The sequence below is a fragment of the Hyla sarda genome, chromosome 7 (assembly GCF_029499605.1).
Source record: "Hyla sarda isolate aHylSar1 chromosome 7, aHylSar1.hap1, whole genome shotgun sequence".
Classification (NCBI taxonomy): domain Eukaryota; kingdom Metazoa; phylum Chordata; class Amphibia; order Anura; family Hylidae; genus Hyla; species Hyla sarda.
The window spans coordinates 17,776,430-17,795,591 of NC_079195.1; the positions used below are offsets into that span (position 1 = coordinate 17,776,430).

The following is a 19,162-nucleotide window of genomic DNA, read 5'->3' on the forward strand; positions in this document are numbered from 1 at the left end:
GTGGACAAGACAGAACACTCGAGGCAAACTGGGAAAGTTCTGTCCATCGGGCTAATTTGGTGAGCTAGAAGTCCATGGAGTCTGGGCTCATTATGTCTGTCAGAGAAAGGGCACTGCTGAGGTAGGCCTCAGCCGGGTTGTTAAGGTGGTGTGATGACTTATGTCAGGGGAGCATACAGGATGCAGAAACTTTTCCATCATGTGCTCAAACATCAAGATGCCGCCATTGCTGCTGCTGATGCTCTTGCCTCTTGCTGGGGTAGTACTGGCAGAGGTAGTGGATGGTTGACTCTGCAGAGAGCAGAGACTGGACCCCCCATCAGCAGGTGTTTGCTGCTGGAAAGCCATGGCAAACTGACTGCCAAGCATCTCCTTATACAATTCCAATTTAACTTCCTTCTCAGAAGGTGCGAAAAATCTCCCCATTTTTGGTTTATACCGAGGGTCTAAGAGTGTGGCTATCCTGTACTCTTCTCTTCAAGCGAATAATATTATTGTGCATGCAGGAAAGTATACACCGTGCCATCCTGGCCAGCTGTTCTGAGGGCACAGCTTGTTCCACATCTGTCCCATACTGCCAAGGTTGGTCATGCTCCTCCTTGTCCTTATCAGTGTTGCCTTGAGTAAGGTCCTCGCCCCCTCTCTCTTCTATAGAGTTCATCTCCAAATCCTCCTCCTTAGGTCCCACTACCTCATCATCCAACTCCTCCTGCACATGGAGAACATCCATACTACTACCATCAAGATGTGAAGTCTCCTTTATACCTCCTTCTTCCATCATCGTGGTCAGCCTCTGCTCCAAAAGGAATTTAATTTTGAAATAAAAATTCAATTATATGGTTCCTGGACTGGTGTTGCTGACATGCATGGGCTGTGTATGTGTAGACCTGGCTGAAACTACCAGCAGAACATGTCATAGTGACTTAAGGTAGAGAAACCTTTAAAATCAATTAAAATTTTGCCCCAGCCAGGCGGCCCAGGCCTGGCTGTAAGTAGCAGGTTTGCAAAAAGTCAATTTCATTTCGGCCTGCAGCCCTGGCTGGCCGTAGGGTGGTTTCAAAAGCTAACACAGCAAATTTGAATTTGGCCACAGGGTGGTTGCAAAAGCACACGATATAAATGTATTTAATTTTAATTTACCCAGTGGGCCCAGTCCTGGCTGGAGGTAGCAGCAATGAATGGAGCAAAACTGTTTTTTTGCCCATGTATTGCCCCTACTACTCCACATATCAACCGTGGCATGCAGGATATGGCTGTCTTGGCAAAATAAGGACAACTAGGTAGTCATTTTGGCCAGCAGGCCTGGCTGGCTGCAGAGTGGTTGCAAAAGAAAACACAACAAATTTGAATTTGGCCAGCAGCCCTGGCTGGCCGCAGGGTTGTTGTAAAAGCAAATGCACAAAAATTTGAATTTGGCCAGCAGCCCTGGCTGGCCGCAGGGTGGTTGAAAAAGCAAACACAACAAATTTGAATTTACCCAGCAGCCCTGGCTGGCTGCAGGGTGGTTGCAAAAGCAAATGCAACAAGTTTGAATTTGGCCTGCAGCCCTGGCTAGGCGCAGGGTGGTTGCAAAAGCAAACGCAACAAATTTGAATTTGGCCAGCAGACCGGGCTGGCCGCATGGTGGTTTCAAAAGCAAACCCAATAAATTTGAATTTTGCCCCAGCTAGGCAGCCCAGGCCTGGCTGGGAAATCCTACTGATTCAACAGAAGAGCAAAGCTTTTTTTGGCCTTGTATTGCCCCTGGCCATTGGTACTACTCCAAGTATCAACTGTGGCATGCATGGTACAGCTTTCTCAGCAAAATAATGCTAACCTTGGCTGGGCACACCTCATTAGTTGCCTGAAGGCCGTGGAGTCCACAAGATGGTATGGGAGGGCCTTTGCCACCAACAACTTGGCCAGGTAGGAATTGAGGAATACTGTTGTCTGGAGGACATGGATTCCCTAATGGATATCTGACAGGATCGGAGAGGAAGAGGGCACGACACGGATGAGGCAAATCCTGAAAATGTGCTGCCTATCTAAGAGGCCTGACTGTTGGACAGTTGGGAGAAGACGTCATGGGTTTTTCCAAACGTTCCAAAAATGAACCCTTTTTTGGGAGTAGCAACAGGTTCTTAGCCTAGCAAGTGAAGAAGACGACATGGATTTTTCCAAGCCTCCCAATATTTTCCCTATTATTGTGGATGATGGGTTGTGTACGTGTAGGCCTTCCTTCCTGCATCTGGTAACATAGTAAAGAATTTCTACACGGCAGGATATCGTAAATACAATAACTAGGTACATCAACACCTGACTGTGCCCCTGTTCTAAAAAAAAATTTTTCTTAAAGGGGTTCTCCGTCATGGACATATAAATTCCTATATTTTTTTTTTGGTTTAGCGTACCTTATTTGCAGTAGTGCTGTGTGGCGTTCCTGCAGCCGTTCGCTCCTTTGTGCTTTAGTGTTTGCTGTTACCTTGTTTCACACACTTCCTGTCTTCCGGTATGCGTTGAACTACATATACCATCATCTCTTGCGTTCTCAGTTTGGTGGTGTATTCCGCCTCTCTCCTTTGTTTTGCCTCCCCTATGTTGTTGCCACTCTGTCTCTTCGTCTGCCTTCCTTATTAGCATATCCCTGCCTATTATTAAAATTTTCCCTCAGGTTTCCTTTTCTTTTGAGCTGTACAGGGCGTTGCTCCGTGAGCGTGTAGAAGTAAGACAGCCTAACTTGCTGTCTGTGCTGCGTGGTCTGCTCTGGCCAATTAGAACCCGGTCCTGTTTGTCTCTATGTGACATCACCCTTCTGCCCTCTGTTGCCGGGAAAGAAACTAACTAAATTACAGACATTTTAACTCAGATGCGCTGGAAAAAGCCTCTCCTATCATACGGGGACACAGGTTGCAAATAGCGCATCTGTATGTCCGCATATCATTTAGCCAGCAGAAGCATACCAGCCAACCACACTACCTAGGCAACCAATCACAAAAAGAATACATCTGCGCATGCGTCCGCAGATGCCTATGATTGGAAAAGATCCAGCCAATCATGACGCTTGCAGCAGAAAAGGACTCGCGACATAAGCACGTCACCCACACTTATGAATAATCATGAAGGGGGAGTAAACACCAAATGGCAGCAGAGGATGACGCTAGCAAGAGGCCCAACCTAGGAAGTAACCACACGACCACAACATGGTGCCCGGAGTGAAACTGAAAAGGTGGTCGCCAGCACAGCAGGGTTCAGGAAACTACACAAGTTCCAGCAGAGAGGCAAGGAAAACTTTACAACACAAACAGCGAGCAAAAAAAATTTACAACAAGGGATTACAAAAGTTCAACACCGTAGGAAAGATAGGGCAAAACCTGTTGCAGCAACAGAGAACCCCTTTAAGCCTTCATATCCAGCACCAGTGTCACCTGCACTTGCTCCTGAGCTGCTCGGACCAGAAGGCCCGCTCACATCCTCCTCTTCATCATCCCCACACTCTCAGTTAGCACTTCTGATGTGTCATCGTGGCCTACTTGTTTCCCCCACCACATCCACCATGATGCCTTCCAGAATCCTCACCACGACTACCACCAGTTCCACTAGTGCTATGCTCGGTCACTGCAGCCCCTTCCCCCACCTCAGCAACACGCTCCAAAGGCTGACTGTGACTCAACTCCTCCTTGTGTCTAGTGCTATCCTTCTGCGTAGTAGTAGGGGCGGAAGCAAAGACAGAGATGAGGAAACAGACCCTCTAGGACAGACAATTCCTTTACCAGACATATTTTTAAGGATCGTTTTATCTTTGTTTGGGTAATTTTTCACCAGTCCACTTGTCAACTTTAAGTTACAATGCTTTGAACTGCGTTTATCTTACTACAAAGTATGTATAAGGCAAGTTTAATAAAACCAAAAATAAAAAAATGAGAAGCCTAATCTGTTTGGAATGCACATGCTGTTTAGTATAATGTGTGTTTGCATGTACACAACTAGAAAGATTTAAGGTATGTTTGCAGAAAAATATGCAATTCAACAATACTGTGTTAACAGGCCAGATACGTGTCAGAGGAACATGTTTTGCATGCTAAAGATGACTCCACAATAAGTATTGACGTTGTTTGCGGAACTATATGAAATGCAACAGACCTGTATTAACACTACAGGCTAGATACGTATAACTTCAACACACTTTTTGACTAGCAAAGAGATTACTGACGTTGTTTGCGGAAATATATGAAATGCCCCAGAACTACTGGCTCAGGTATTTGTAGGTATGAACCTTGAAAAACGCTTTGGATTTGTGGTAGCAAAAGATCAGTCCTTCAGAGGCTGTGAGAAGGATGTCCCCTTATCTGATGTATAGCCCATAAAGGTTTCTTGTATGGGGATAGACTCCTGTTTACACACACACACATACACACAAGGTCTCTCTTTCTAATATCTATCTATCTATCTATCTATTTTTCTCTCTCTCTTTCTAATCTGTATCTCTATCTTTCTAACCACTAACTGTCCCTATGTCTGGCTCTTTCTGTCGCCTCTCTGCAGTTCTGAGCGCTCTGAATGCTGTGGGTGACGTCAGTGCCCTTTTATCTGTGTCCCTAGCTGTGTCCTATTGGTTTTTGTGCTTGATTGACATAGTAAGCAGCAAATCACATGATAGACCTGGGTTATCATGTGATCTGCTGCTTTCCCTACCTCATCTCACCGCCCCCCTGCTCGCCCTACTTGTTCCCCCCTGCCAAAAAAACATGCTTTCTGTTTTTTCGCACTATTTACCGACTTGCGCGAGCCAGTGGAAGTGAGGCTGCCAAATTTTTTAACATTTTGTGCCATTTTTATTGCGCATAGTGCTGTAAAACTACTCTGTGCTCTACTCTCCAGCTAGCCGGATGATCCAACCTTTTCTCTGCATAGAAAAATCATGTAATTCTTTCTATGTTTTCTAATGTGAATTTAAAGAGGCACTGTCATTGTGAAAAACTTTTTATATGTTACAGAGCTAATTATAATATGCCTTTTTACAATACAAATCTATTTTAAAAAAAAGTATATTTTCGCCAGAAATTAAAACTGAAAATAGCCGCCACTAGGGATTGTCTGTCTTTAACCAGACAGACTGGTCTGGATTTTGCAACATACTGGATACCGCCCTTAAAGCTTGCCGGTATCCAGTATAGGAGGTCACCGCTGTATGAGCTACAGGGTATGCGCGGGCATGCACTGCCTATTAACGAGCACAGCGAGCGCGCACACACAGGCAGTAATCCTACACTGTAAAGACAGAGAGGGAGCCAAGAAACCACAGCCCTACAGTATTAGGTTAACCCCTGCACCTACTGTGGGGGCAACTTTGATGCCTGTGGTAGCTATTGTGGGGGAACAATGATGCCTGTGATAGCTACTGTGGGGGAACTCGGATGCCTGTGGTAGCTACTGTGGGGGAACTCTGATGTCTGTGATAGCTACTGTGGGGAACCTCTGATGCCTGCACCTATTGTGGGGGAACTCTGATGCTTGTGGTAGCTACTGTAGGGGAACTCTGATGCCTGTGGTAGCTACTGTGGGGGAACTCTGATGCCTGTACCGTGGAGAAACGTAGGTGCTGTTTCAAAACTACAACTCCCACTATGGCATGACAGCAAAACGTTGTGTGGGCAAGCTGGATGTTATGTTTTGGATGGATGGATGTTTTGCAACAGCTGTAGGCAACACTGCTGTAACACAGTGATTCACACTGCAACTCTAGTTGTTGCACAACTACAACTACCAGCATGCTGGGACAGCCACAGGTCATGAAAGCATGATGGGAGTTGTAATTTTGCAACAGCTGGAGGCACAAAGTTTGTAAAACTCTGTATTAAAACTGCGTGCCAAATCTGTTGCAAAACCACAACTCCCAGAATGTCAAGACAGCCAAAGGTTGTGCTGGCATGCTGGGAGTTATAGTTTTTCAACAGCTGGGGGTACAATCTTTAAACTCTGTTTTAGAGCTGTGTATTCTCCAGCTGTGTGCCTCCATCTCTTGAAAAACTACAGACAAAGGATGTGTGGGCATGCTGGGAGTGGTAGTTTTGCAACAGCTGGAGGCAACACTGCTCTAACACAGTGCTTTATAAACACTGCAGCTTCTGTTGTTACAAAACTACAACTTTCCAGCATGCTGACTCCTGAATGACAAAGAAGCTGATCAGACATTCAGGAGTCTATGAAAGCTATGTTGTGACAGCTATGTTGATTAGCATCCAGCTTTACTAGGAAAAGATAAAACAGATAGAAAATGTATTTATAAAAATGCTGTACTTTTATCTATAAAATCCTTGCACTAATTTTATAAACATCTATTCTTATATTTATAATTTTTTTAAATCCTGTCATGAATTCACCTCAATGTCTTAGGAATACTGCAGGAAAGCTCCAAGCATCTTCCTCTGCGTAACATGTACAGCATGAAACCAGAGAGGAAAGGGTTACAGAGTAAAGGGGAGTGATTGGCTGACTGCCCCGGCTCCTCCCAGAGCAGATGAGTCATCACTGTGAGGGAGACAGACACGCCCCTCCAGCCAGCACAATGAAAAAAAAGTAACTGAGCAGCAGATAAATGTTAATTTCTCTGGATATATAGGTCCTAGACACATAAAAAAAATATATGTACATGATCAGGACAAGGTACTGAGTAACATATCACTTTTTTTTTTTTTTTTTAAAGCCTTGAGTTCTAGTTCACTTGGTAATACGGTTATTATTTTGTAATTGATGATGGAATAGTGTTTATAAATAATTGAATATTTAGCTTTATATTTTTACTGAGCAATTTTAGTTCTAATATTTCATTATGTGGGAGCTATTTATCCTTCAACTCTTGGTTCTGTTTGTCAATATAATTCTCACTTTAAGTGACTGAATTATTTCATACTGTGATTTTTTTTGAGCTCTGGTATAATTGTGCTTGTAAATTGTTGTGCCTCTTTTCCAAGGGAGCAATGTAGTTTGTATTATTTATTAATTTATAATAAAAAAAAATAATCATAATAATTTAACCCCTTGGGAACAGAGGGGTTTTCCCTTTCTGCACTTTTGTTTTTTCCTCCTTACCTCTTAAAAATCATAACCCTTTAAATTTTGCACCTAAAAATCCATATGATGGCTTATTTTTTTGCATCACCAATTCTACTTTGCAATGACATCAGTCATTTTACCCAAAAATCTACGGCGAACGGAAAAAAAAAATCATTGTGCGAGAAAATTGGGGAAAAATGTATAAAGTGGGGGTACACTTTCCTTAAGTCTGGGCTTGATTGTCACCAATAAATGGGTGTATATAAAATATATGTAAAAAATGATGTAGATCCAGTGAATTAATTTAAAACTATTTATTATTACAATTATAGTGCTTGTGGTGTCCTTTGTAGGGCCCTTACATCGGACTCACCACGATAAGCAAGGTAGTGAATGTATAAAATATTCATACAATTAAATAAATAAAATAAAAATAGACATATAATATACAGGGTAAAAAAGTGCTGGTATCCCAGTGTGACAATTAGTCTGTAGCACTTATAGATGTATGCACGGAGATCGTGCCTTGTATGGTTCATTACAAATATTCTGAGTAGCAATGTCTCTGTATAGCTCGTATCTGGTCAGGAAACTGTATGCGGTAGCTTGTTGGTAAGGGTTTAAAATCAATGCGCTCTGCGGCGCTGGGGTTTCCTTGTGTGTATCCCTCTCTACCCTGGCGGCACAGGGATAGAGATTGGTGAGTGGGATATAGATAGTCTCTTAATTTTAATCCTGTGGGTGCATGAGGCAGCGCTCTGCAGCTCTGGAGGCCCCTCAAATGTGGACCACTCTACCCCGGCAGCACACATACCGCCGCCGCCCCACATACCGCCGCCGCCCCATCGCCTCCCCCCCATCCTCTGCCCACATCCTGCCGCCGCCCCATCGCCTCCCCCCATCCTCTGCCCACATGCCGCCGCCCCATCGCCTCCCCCCGTCCCCGGTGTTATAATTACCTGTTCCCGGGGGTCCGCGATCCTTCTGGCTCCATTGGCGTCCTGCGCTGTCACTGTGCGTACTGGCGGTGACGTCGCTTTGGGGACGTCACTCGTCATTGCGCAGCGCACAGCAACAGCGCAGGAGCCAGAAGGTTAATGGACCCCGGGAACAGGTAATTATAACACCGGGGATGGGGGGAGGCGATGGGGTAGCGGCAGTATATGGGCAAAGGATGGAGGGAGGCGATGGGGCGGCAGCGGTATGTGGGCAGAGGATGGGGGGAGGCGATGGGGCGGCAGCGGTATGTGGGCAGAGGATGGGGGGGGGGAGGCGATGGGGCAGCGGCATGTGGCCAGAGGATGGGGGGAGGCAATGGGGCAGCGGCGGTATGTGGGCAGAGGATGCGGGGGAGGCGATGGGGCAGCGGCATGTGGCCAGAGGATGGTGGGAGGCGATGGGGCAGCGGCGGTGGCGGTGGTCTCTGGCCGGGGGCGGGGCATTATCGGCATGTCGGCAAGGTAATTGCCGATACAGATAATGTCCAAAAGCGTCTTTATCGGCCGATGATATCAGCCAAACCGATAATCGGTCGATCCCTAATTTACACTGTTACACTGGAAAAGGGTTGGATTAAAACTTTTATAAGGGAAGGGGTTAAATGATCTTTATTCACTTTTTTTTCCCACTTTTTTTTGCAATGTTATAGCTCCCATAGGGGGCTATTACACTGCACACACTGATCTTTTACATTGATCAATGGTTTCTCATAGGAAACCATTGACAATGATTCTGCCGCTTGACTGCTCATGCCTGGATCTCAGGCACTGAGCAGTCATTCGGTGATAGGACAACAGGAGGCAAGGTAAGGGACCCTCCTGCTGTCCTAGAGCTGTTAGGGATGCCGCGATTTCGCTGCGGCTATCCCTAACAGCCCCCTGAGATAACCAGCAACCTTTCACTTTAGACACGGCGTTCCACTTTGAACACCGTGTCTAAAGGGTTAATAGTGCGCGGCACAGCGATCAGTGCCGCGCGCTATTAGCCACGGGTCCCGGCCGTTTCTAGGTGCCGGGCCCCACATTATAGACAGGGAGTGGGCAGAGGGCGTACAGGTATGCCCTCCGCCCCCAACAGGTTAAAGTTGTGTAATGTTTTGTTTGCGCTGCAGATGACAGACTCTGTAGACTATAATGGAGTCTGACTTCTGTAATGTTTATCCACAAAAAATGTCCCTGGAGGTTACAGGGCAAATCATAAATTAAACAACCTTTGAGTTTGACTGACTTTGAGTTGACTTCTGTAATGAGCGCTGAGCTGGGGAGTAAAGCTTGCTGACAAAATTTTCTGTCAATCTCCGCACTGAGACCGTGACTGATCAAAACTTTTAGCATGTATGTACGTTTATGTTGTTTTTTTTTTTTAAATGATAGTACCGCTCACTTTAACCCCTTAAGGACCTAGCCCATTTTGACCTTAAAGACGAGGCCAATTTTAGTTTTTGCACTTTCAGTTTTTCCTCCTCCCTTTCTAAAAATCATAACTTTTTCAATTTTGCTCCTACAGACCCATATAGGGGCTTGTTTCTTGGGTCACCAATTATACTTTGTAATGAGATCACTTATTTTATAACATAATCTGTGGCGAAACAAAAAATAAAGGATTTGTCAGGTGAAATAAAAAATAAATAACATTTGTATCTTTTGGGGGCTTCCGTTTCTACACAATGCTCTTTTCAGTAAAAGTGACACCTTTTCTTTATTCTGTAGGTCCATACGGTTACAAGGATACCCAATTTATGTAGGTTTTATTTTATTTCACTACTTTAAAAAAATTATAACTACATGCACCAAAATTTGTATGTTTAAAATTGTCATCTTCTGACCCCTATAACTTTTTTATTTTTCCACTGAACTAATTTTTTGCACTGTGGTCTGTAGTTTTTATCGGTACCATTTTTGTTTTGATGGGATTTTTTGATTACTTTTTATTAATATGTTTATGGTATATGAAGTGACCAAAAATGCTAAATTGTGCACTTTGGTATTTTTTTTACATGTATGCCATTGACCATGCGTCAATTGACCATTACCATGCAGTTTTTTGATTGCATATGCTGATCAATGCTAGACCATAGCATAGCATTGATCAGTGTTATCGGTGCTCTACTGCTCCAGCCTGCTGAGCAGGCATGAAGCAGCAGATCACAGATCGGACAGCGAGGAGGCAGGCAAGGACCCTCCTGCTGTCCATTTAGCTGATCGGGACATCGCGATCCTGTTGCGATAGTTCCGATCAGCTCCGCTGAGCTGCCGGGACATTTTACTTCAATTTTTAGATGCCGCGATCAACTTTGATCACGGCGTCTAAAGGGTTAATGCCAGGCATCGGCCCGATCGGCAGTGCCCTGCATTAACCCTGCGTCCTGGCTGCTGATAGCAGTTGGGACCCACCGGGTTTAACACATGCTCTGCTCATAAGCACGCATAAAACTCTAGGAATGGGACGAGGGCTTACAGGTACGCCCTCCGTCCTTAAGTACCGGGACGCGAGGGCATACCCATACACCCTCCGTCCCCAACAGGTTAATATTGTCAACCTTCTAGATAGTGGGAAGTGCCTGCTCTAGCTTAGACTCTCTCTCCCCAAAAAGGGAAAAATGTTTAGTCTAGTTAGCCTCTCAGTCTAAGAAGATGTATTACTTTCACTGTGGCATCTCCTCTGGAGATTGCCAGGGTCATAAGCTTTTTACCCTGGGATCCCATGGGACATGTCTGTTCCATCAAGGTCAAAATTATATCCTGGTGAAAATAATCCTAGTTCATATTCCTGAGAGTAAAAAAAAAAAAAATAGAGGATAAATTAGTTCTACAGACACAGAGGCTGTGGGTAGAAGTTGTACAGGAGTCTCATAGTATTCCTAGGACCTTCCAGAGCTTCAGGCTGGGCCTACAAACTTTGTGTCTGCCTAGTTACAGCTTAGCCAAAGGACCTGCACTCCCCAGTGGGCATTGCAGCTCAAAGCAGTGACTACTATATATTTTTTTGGTGGGGAATCTTCTGTGAACCAGTGGAGTATTCAGTGAAGTAGTGGATAAGTGTCACGATTCGGCTTACAGGTAGTGGATCCTCTGTGTCAGCGAGGGATTGGCGTGGACCGTGCTGGTGGACCGGTTCTAAGAGGCTACTGGTGTTCACCAGAGCCCGCCGCAAAGCGGGATGGTCTTGCTGCGGCAGTAGCAACCAGGTCGTACCCACTAGCAACGGCTCAACCTCGCTGACTGCTGAGAAGGCGTGGGACAGAAGGACTAGGCAGAGGCAAGGTCAGACGTAGCAGAAGGTCGGGGCAGGCGGCAAGGTTCGTAGTCAAGATGGATAGCAGGAGTTCAGGTAACACAGGCTTGGACAACACTAAACGCTTTCACTGGCACAAGGCAACAAGATCCGGCAAGGGAGTGCAGGGGCAGTGAGCAGATATAGCCAGGGAGCAGGTGGAAGCCAATTAAGCTAATTGGGCCAGGCACCAATCATTGGTGCACTGGCCCTTTAAGTCTCAGAGAGCTGGCACGCGCGCGCCCTAGAGAGCGGAGCCGCGCGCGCCAGCACATGACAGCAGGGGACCGGGACGGGTAAGTGACTTGGGATGCGATTGGCGAGCGGGCGCGTCCCGCTGTGCGAATCGCATCCCCGACGGCCATATCAGTGCAGCGCTCCCGGTCAGCGGGACCGACCGGGGCGCTGCAGGGAGAGAGACGCCGTGAGCGCTCCGGGGAGGAGCAGGGACCCGGAGCGCTCGGCGTAACAGTACCCCCCCCCCTTAGGTCTCCCCCTTTTTTTGTTCGACAACTGCTTTACCTGGGACGAGGACACCGGGAAAGAATGGAGGGTTTCCTCAACGGCAGGCAGTACAGCAGGAGTGGGAATGGGGAGGGAGGGCAGAGGGTGAAGCTTGGCACGGGGCAGGGTGACACCAGGACGGGGGCCATGAGGAGGCACTGAGGCTTGCCTGACGGGACTGGGAGGGGGGGAGAGGCATTTCTTGTGGCAAGCAGAGTCCCAGTTCTTGATCTCCCCGGAGGTCCAGTCAAGGGTGGGAGAATGAAGCTGGAGCCATGGCAGACCGAGGAGGACCTCAGAGGTGCAGTTGGGGAGGACGAAAAATTCAATCCTTTCGTGGTGGGGTCCAATGCACATTAAGAGGGGTTTTGTGCGGTAACGCACGGTGCAATCCAATCTAACTCCGTTGACCGCGGAAATGTAGAGCGGCTTGACGAGACGAGTCACCGGGATGCAGAACTTATTCACCAAAGACTCCAAAATGAAATTCCCAGAGGCACCAGAGTCCAAGCAGGCCACGGCTGAGAGGGAGGAATTGGCTGAAGGAGAAATCCGCACGGGCACCGTGAGACGTGGAGAAGCAGACTTTGAACCAAGAGACGCCACACCCACGTGAGCTGGGTGCGTGCGTGCGTTTCCCAGACGTGGAGGACGAATAGGGCAATCCACCAAGAAATGCTCGGTACTGGCACAGTACAGACAAAGATTTTCTTCCCTACGCCGATTCCTCTCTTCCTGGGTCAGGCGAGACCGATCCACTTGCATGGCCTCCTCGGCGGGGGGCCCAGGCGTAGATTGCAACGGATACTGTGGGAGAGGTGCCCAGAGATCTAAGTCTTTTTCCTGGCGGAGCTCTTGATGTCTCTCAGAAAAACGCATGTCAATGCGGGTGGCCAAATGGATAAGTTCTTGCAAGTTGGCAGGAATCTCTCGTGCGGCCAGCACATCCTTGATGCGACTGGATAGGCCTTTTTTAAAGGTCGCGCAGAGAGCCTCGTTATTCCATGATAATTCGGAAACAAGAGTACGAAATTGGATGGCGTACTCGCCCACTGAAGAATTACCCTGGACCAGGTTCAGCAGGGCAGTCTCGGCAGAAGAAGCTCGGGCTGGCTCCTCGAAGACGCTACGGACCTCAGCGAAGAAGGACTGGACTGTGGCTGTGGCAGGATCATTGCGGTCCCAGAGCGGTGTGGCCCTGAAAGAAGGCTCACTACGAACGCCACCTTAGACCGTTCTGTAGGAAACAAGTCCGACAACATCTCCATATGCAGGGAACACTGAGACAGAAATCCACGGCAGAGTCTAGAGTCCCCATCAAATTTGTCCGGCAGGGACAAGCGGAGGCTAGGAGCGGCCACTCGCTGCGGAGGAGGTGCAGGAGCTGGCGGAGAAGATGGTTGCTGCTGTAGCAGAGGCAGAAGTTGCTGTAACATGGCGGTCAACTGCAACAGCTGCTGTCCTTGTTGGGCAATCTGCTGCGATTGCTGAGCGACCACCGTGGGAAGGTCAGCGAGACTTGGCAGCGGCTCCTCAGCGGGATCCATGGCCGGATCTACTGTCACGATTCGGCTTACAGGTAGTGGATCCTCTGTGTCAGCGAGGGATTGGCGTGGACCGTGCTGGTGGACCGGTTCTAAGAGGCTACTGGTGTTCACCAGAGCCCGCCGCAAAGCGGGATGGTCTTGCTGCGGCAGTAGCAACCAGGTCGTATCCACTAGCAACGGCTCAACCTCGCTGACTGCTGAGAAGGCGTGGGACAGAAGGACTAGGCAGAGGCAAGGTCAGACGTAGCAGAAGGTCGGGGCAGGCGGCAAGGTTCGTAGTCAAGATGGATAGCAGGAGTTCAGGTAACACAGGCTTGGACAACACTAAATGCTTTCACTGGCACAAGGCAACAAGATTCGGCAAGGGAGTGCAGGGGCAGTGAGCAGATATAGCCAGGGAGCAGGTGGAAGCCAATTAAGCTAATTGGGCCAGGCACCAATCATTGGTGCACTGGCCCTTTAAGTCTCAGAGAGCTGGCGCGCGCGCGCCCTAGAGAGCGGAGCCGCACGCGCCAGCACATGACAGCAGGGGACCGGGACGGGTAAGTGACTTGGGATGCGATTCGCGAGCGGGCGCGTCCCGCTGTGCGAATCGCATCCCCGACGGCCATATCAGTGCAGCGCTCCCGGTCAGCGGGACCGACCGGGGCGCTGCAGGGAGAGAGACGCGGTGAGCGCTCCGGGGAGGAGCAGGGACCCGGAGCGCTCGGCGTAACAATAAGGCATGAAGTTGCTGGTACCCTAAATTCCTATGCCATTTTCTCTAGGTTGTTCCCTCTGCTCAAGCCATTTCTTGGAATTCTCTGTTACTAATATTGGTCTCAGCAATACCACCTGCTGCTGACCCAGCCTGCGTTCTTGCTGGGATGCTGCACATATGTACAGTGGTCCCTCAACATACGATGGTAATTTGTTCCAAATGAACCATCATTAGTTGAAACCATTGTATGTTGAGGGATCCATGCAATCTTAAGTATAGGAAGTTATACCCACCTGTCCCCCGCCGCTCCGGACCATCACCACTGCCCTGGATATCGCCCTCCATCGCTGTCGCCACGTCCCCTGGGTGTCCCCGCCGCTCCGGACTGCCTCTGCTGCCTGGGATTGTCGCTCTTCATCGCCGCCATCACGTCGCTGCGCACGCCGCTTCTATTGGATGACGGAACGGCGTGCGCGCCGACATGATGACGAAATAGAGCGACGACGATGCAGGGGATCCTGAAGAGAATGGTCCTGAGTGCAAGGGACAGGTTAGTGATCATCACCGGACCACACGAAGGACCTTAAATGGCTATCCGGTGGCAGCTGAAGCAGTCTGCGCTGCCGGATAGCCGTTTATGCAATGGCCCCGACATACAAAAGCATCGTATGTTGATGCTGCCTTCAACATGTGATGGCCTCTGAGAGGCCATCGTATGTTGAAATTATCGTATGTCAGGGCCATCGTAGGTCGGGGGGTTAATGTAATAATGTCGGCTATGAAATATTTTTGTGTTGCCATAAAGTTTAGGAAAAGATTGCCAGTCACTAAGTAAGACTGTCCCCCAAATTCATAAGCACAGATTTATCAGAGATTTAATCAGTAAATTTCAACTATACAGAAAGAAATGGAGGAAGTTTAAAGCATTTATGCCAGGTCTCTCTAGCGCATTAAGCTTCTATTCACACGTACAGTATTCTGTGCAGATTTGATGTGCAGGATTTCAAGCTGTGTTCAGTTTACATTGAAATCTGAAGCAGGAAATCCTTTGGATCAAATCTGCATGTCAAATCTGCACAGAATACTGTATGTGTGAATAGACCATAAATGTCTAAAATTTTTGTGCAACTATTTTTGCATGTGACTGAAGAGAAATACTGTCTGGTTGTCACTATCTGGCAACCAATCACGGCTCAGCTTTTAGAACCTTACGAGCTTTGGTAAAATGAAACATAAAATGTGATTGGTTGCTATGGGCAAATCAGACAGTTTTTGTCCTCAGACTGACTGATAATTTGTACCATTGTGTAAACATGGCCTGAGTACTGCCAATTAAAGGACATCTATAGTGCAAAATAACTTATCCCCTATTCAAAGGATAGGGGATAAGTTATAGATCGCGCGGGGGGGGGGGGTCTGAGCGCTGGGGCCCCCGCAATCTCCGGTACATGGCCGCGGCAATGTACAGGAAAGGGGGCGTTCCGTCCCCGCATGACGTGGCGGCCGACACGCCCCCTACATGTACCCCATTGAGATACATGTAGGGGGTGTGTCTGCCGTGGCTTTCTGCTGGGGACGAAACTTCACTTCCTGCAGACTGCCGCGTAGGGATCGACCGATATAATTTTTTTTAGTGCCGATACAGATAATCTGTGGAGGTTAGGACCGATAGCCGATAACTTATACCGATATTCCGGTTTAAGTTATCGGCTATTAATCCTCCCCCCGCAACATTGCTGCAGAACATTGATTTAAAGCAGGCAGTGGGGGCGGGGGTGCGGGGCATTATCGGATTATCGGCAAGGTAATTGCCGATACCGATAACACCCAAAATCGTGAATATCGGCCGATAATATCGGCCAAACCGATAGTCGTCGATCCCTACTGCCGCGGCCCCGTCCAGGAGATCCCGGGGGCCCCAGCGCTTGGATCCCCGCGATCTATAACTTATCCCCTATCCTTTGGATAAGGGATAAGTAATTTTGCGCAGGAGTACTCCTTTAAGTGAAGAAATCACTATAATTACATTATCCTGTTGTAACTGCATAGCCTTAGAGAAGATGCAATTTTATACATGGGGTTTAAACTGTTCGCATACATTTAAATTGGCGCTTACAGTAGAAGCTGGTTTTCTGTTAAAGAAACATACAGGATTTTAGTTGGAATTTTGCCTGACAGACAGTAGTGAATACCAATGGCATAATCATTTTCCTGGCTGAATGACTAATAGGATAGCCTAGCAAAGTCTACCAGACAAAAACATATATTGTGGCCCAGATTTTTCAAACTGCGTGAGAGGAAATATAAAGGGTTTTTCCCACAGCAACCAATTGAGCTGTGATTGAAAATCACTATTTTTTCTCTCACACAGTTTGATAAATCTGGGCCATAAAGGGACATGGAATGTGTGTCTTTAGTGAGTTTTGAATTTATTTTTGCTTTGGTTTTGTTATAGTTATAATCGCTTCTCGGCCTTTTGGCTAAGATCAAGTGTAGTATCTGTTCTTATCAGTTTTTCATGCCAGTGGGCAGTAACGCCGGTGTGGGGATGGGTGCTGCATGGAGGGTGCAGGTGTACCAGGGCTTTCCGGGGCTGGTTCTGAGGAATCAGTTCGACGGCTGCCCCGATGTGACCTGATCCCTCCGGGTCTCGCCACGAGGCTGAGAGGGTCTAGAGCCGAGGTACTTTTGTGCCTCGGGGAGTGGTGACCCCGAGGTGCCGAAACTCACTGGGAATACTGGCTCACTGAGTTGAAGCACGGGCACCATAATCTCTTCACCTTGTGGCACTCACCTCTTGATTCCCGGCCCTCTGGCTAGGATCAGAGAAATTTTTATAGATCAGGACGGATGTCCGGGCAGTATATCTGCACACATTCACTTATTTATTTCTTTTTGTCTCACTGTGTCACTTTTTTGCGTGTTGTGTGTTCACAGGATTTGTCAGGATGCGGTAGCCCATCTGGGTGTCCCTCCTGGCGGTCTAGGGGAGGTGTGTGTGGCCATTAGGTTCCGCACCTCCCTGCAAACACCCCGGGTACTCCTGCTTTGGCAGGGTACCTACCGTTATCGGCTCTGTGGGCAGATACCTTAGCTAACGCCAAGGGGGATGCCGGGAGCATTTGTGGTCCCCTAGTAGCTTCGGCGAAAAGGGACATCGAACCTGGAACCTCGCAGGTACCTTTTGGTCCGGAGGCGAAGGGTAAGGTTTGTTGGGGGGCCTCTCTCCTATCGGAGAAGGGCTTGCGATAGGCCGCATCCTTTGTGCACGTTTTTTTTTTGTGTAACACGTTTGCACTTTTTCTTGCACATCGAGAGCACGTTCCTCGGCTTTAGATAAAAAAAAAAATTATAATATGGCAGGGGGATTAATAAATTTGGCACACTTATGCAAAAAAAATAAAATAAAATAAAAAACAATAAATCACAAAACACCTCTTTTATGATTCCTCCTCTGCAACTTCTTTACCGTGAGGATTGTGAATTTATGGAACGGTCTACCTCAGGAACTGGTCACAGCAGGAACAATTAACAGCTTTAAAACAGGATTAGATACATTCCTGGAACAAAATAAGATTAATGCTTACGAAGAAATATAAAATCTCATCCCTTCCCCAATATCGCGCCACACCCCTACCCCTTAATTCCCTGGTTGAACTTGATGGACATATGTCTTTTTTCGACCGTACTAACTATGTAACTATGTAATTATGTAACTTTTAGGGTGCGTTCACACATTATTACTAGCAGCGGGTTTCACGCTGCGGGAAACCTGCTGCAAGTTACACTACCATTGATTTCAATGGGTCCACAGACAGTCCGCAATAGTGTCAGATTTTCGGACTGTTACGCCGAGCGCTCCGGGTCCCCGCTCCTCCCCGGAGCGCTCGCAGCGTTCTCTCATTCGCAGCGCCCCGGTCAGACCTGCTGACCGGGTGCGCTGCGATATTACTCCCAGCCGGGATGCGATTCGCGATGCGGGACGCGCCCGCTCGCGATGCGCATCTCGGCTCCCGTACCTGACCCGTTCCCCGTCTGTGTTGTCCCGGCGCGCGCGGCCCCGCTCCTTAGGGCGCGCGCGCGCCGGGTCTCTGCCATTTAAAGGGCCGCTGCGCCACTGATTGGCGCAGCAGGCCTAATCAGTATTCTCACCTGTGCACTCCCTACTTATGCCTCACTCCCCCTGCACTCCCTCGCCGGATCTTGTTGCCATTGTGCCAGTGAAAGCGTTCCCTTGTGTTTTACCTAGCCTGTGTTCCAGACCTCCTGCCGTTGCCCCTGACTACGATCCTTGCTGCCTGCCCTGACCTTCTGCTACGTCCGACCTTGCTCTTGTCTACTCCCTTGTACCGCGCCTATCTTCAGCAGTCAGAGAGGTTGAGCCGTTGCTGGTGGATACGACCTGGTTGCTACCGCCGCTGCAAGACCATCCCGCTTTGCGGCGGGCTCTGGTGAATACCAGTAGCAACTTAGAACCGGTCCACCAACACGGTCCACGCCAATCCCTCTCTGGCACAGAGGATCCACCTCCAGCCAGCCGAATCGTGACAGTAGATCCGGCCATGGATCCCGCTGAAGTCCCACTGCCAGTTGTCGCCGACCTCACCACGGTGGTCGCCCAGCAGTCGCAACAGATAGCGCAACAAGGCCACCAGCTGTCTCAACTGACCGTGATGCTACAGCAGCTATTACCACAACTCCAGCAACAATCTCCTCCGCCAGCTCCTGCACCTCCTCCGCAGCGAGTGGCCGCTTCCGGCCTACGATTATCCTTGCCGGATAAATTTGATGGGGACTCTAAGTTTTGCCGTGGCTTTCTTTCGCAATGTTCCCTGCACTTGGAGATGATGTCGGACCAGTTTCCTACTGAAAGGTCTAAGGTGGCTTTCGTAGTCAGCCTTCTGTCTGGGAATGCTCTGTCATGGGCCACACCGCTCTGGGACCGCAATGACCCTGTCACTGCCTCTGTACACTCCTTCTTCACGGAGATTCGAAGTGTCTTTGAGGAACCTGCCCGAGCCTCTTCTGCTGAGACTGCCCTGTTGAACCTGGTCCAGGGTAATTCTTCTGTTGGCGAGTACGCCATCCAATTCCGTACTCTTGCCTC

The 19,162-nt window shown here is 48.3% G+C and overlaps 1 non-coding gene across 1 annotated transcript; it reads left to right on the forward strand.

Annotated features, from left to right (window-relative positions):
• The first annotated feature begins 16,515 nt into the window (after window positions 1-16,515).
• Window positions 16,516-16,699, forward strand: LOC130283560 (U2 spliceosomal RNA). Its single transcript, XR_008846738.1, has one exon. It is a non-coding gene; the product is annotated as a U2 spliceosomal RNA (small nuclear RNA).
• Window positions 16,700-19,162: the final 2,463 nt, after the last annotated feature.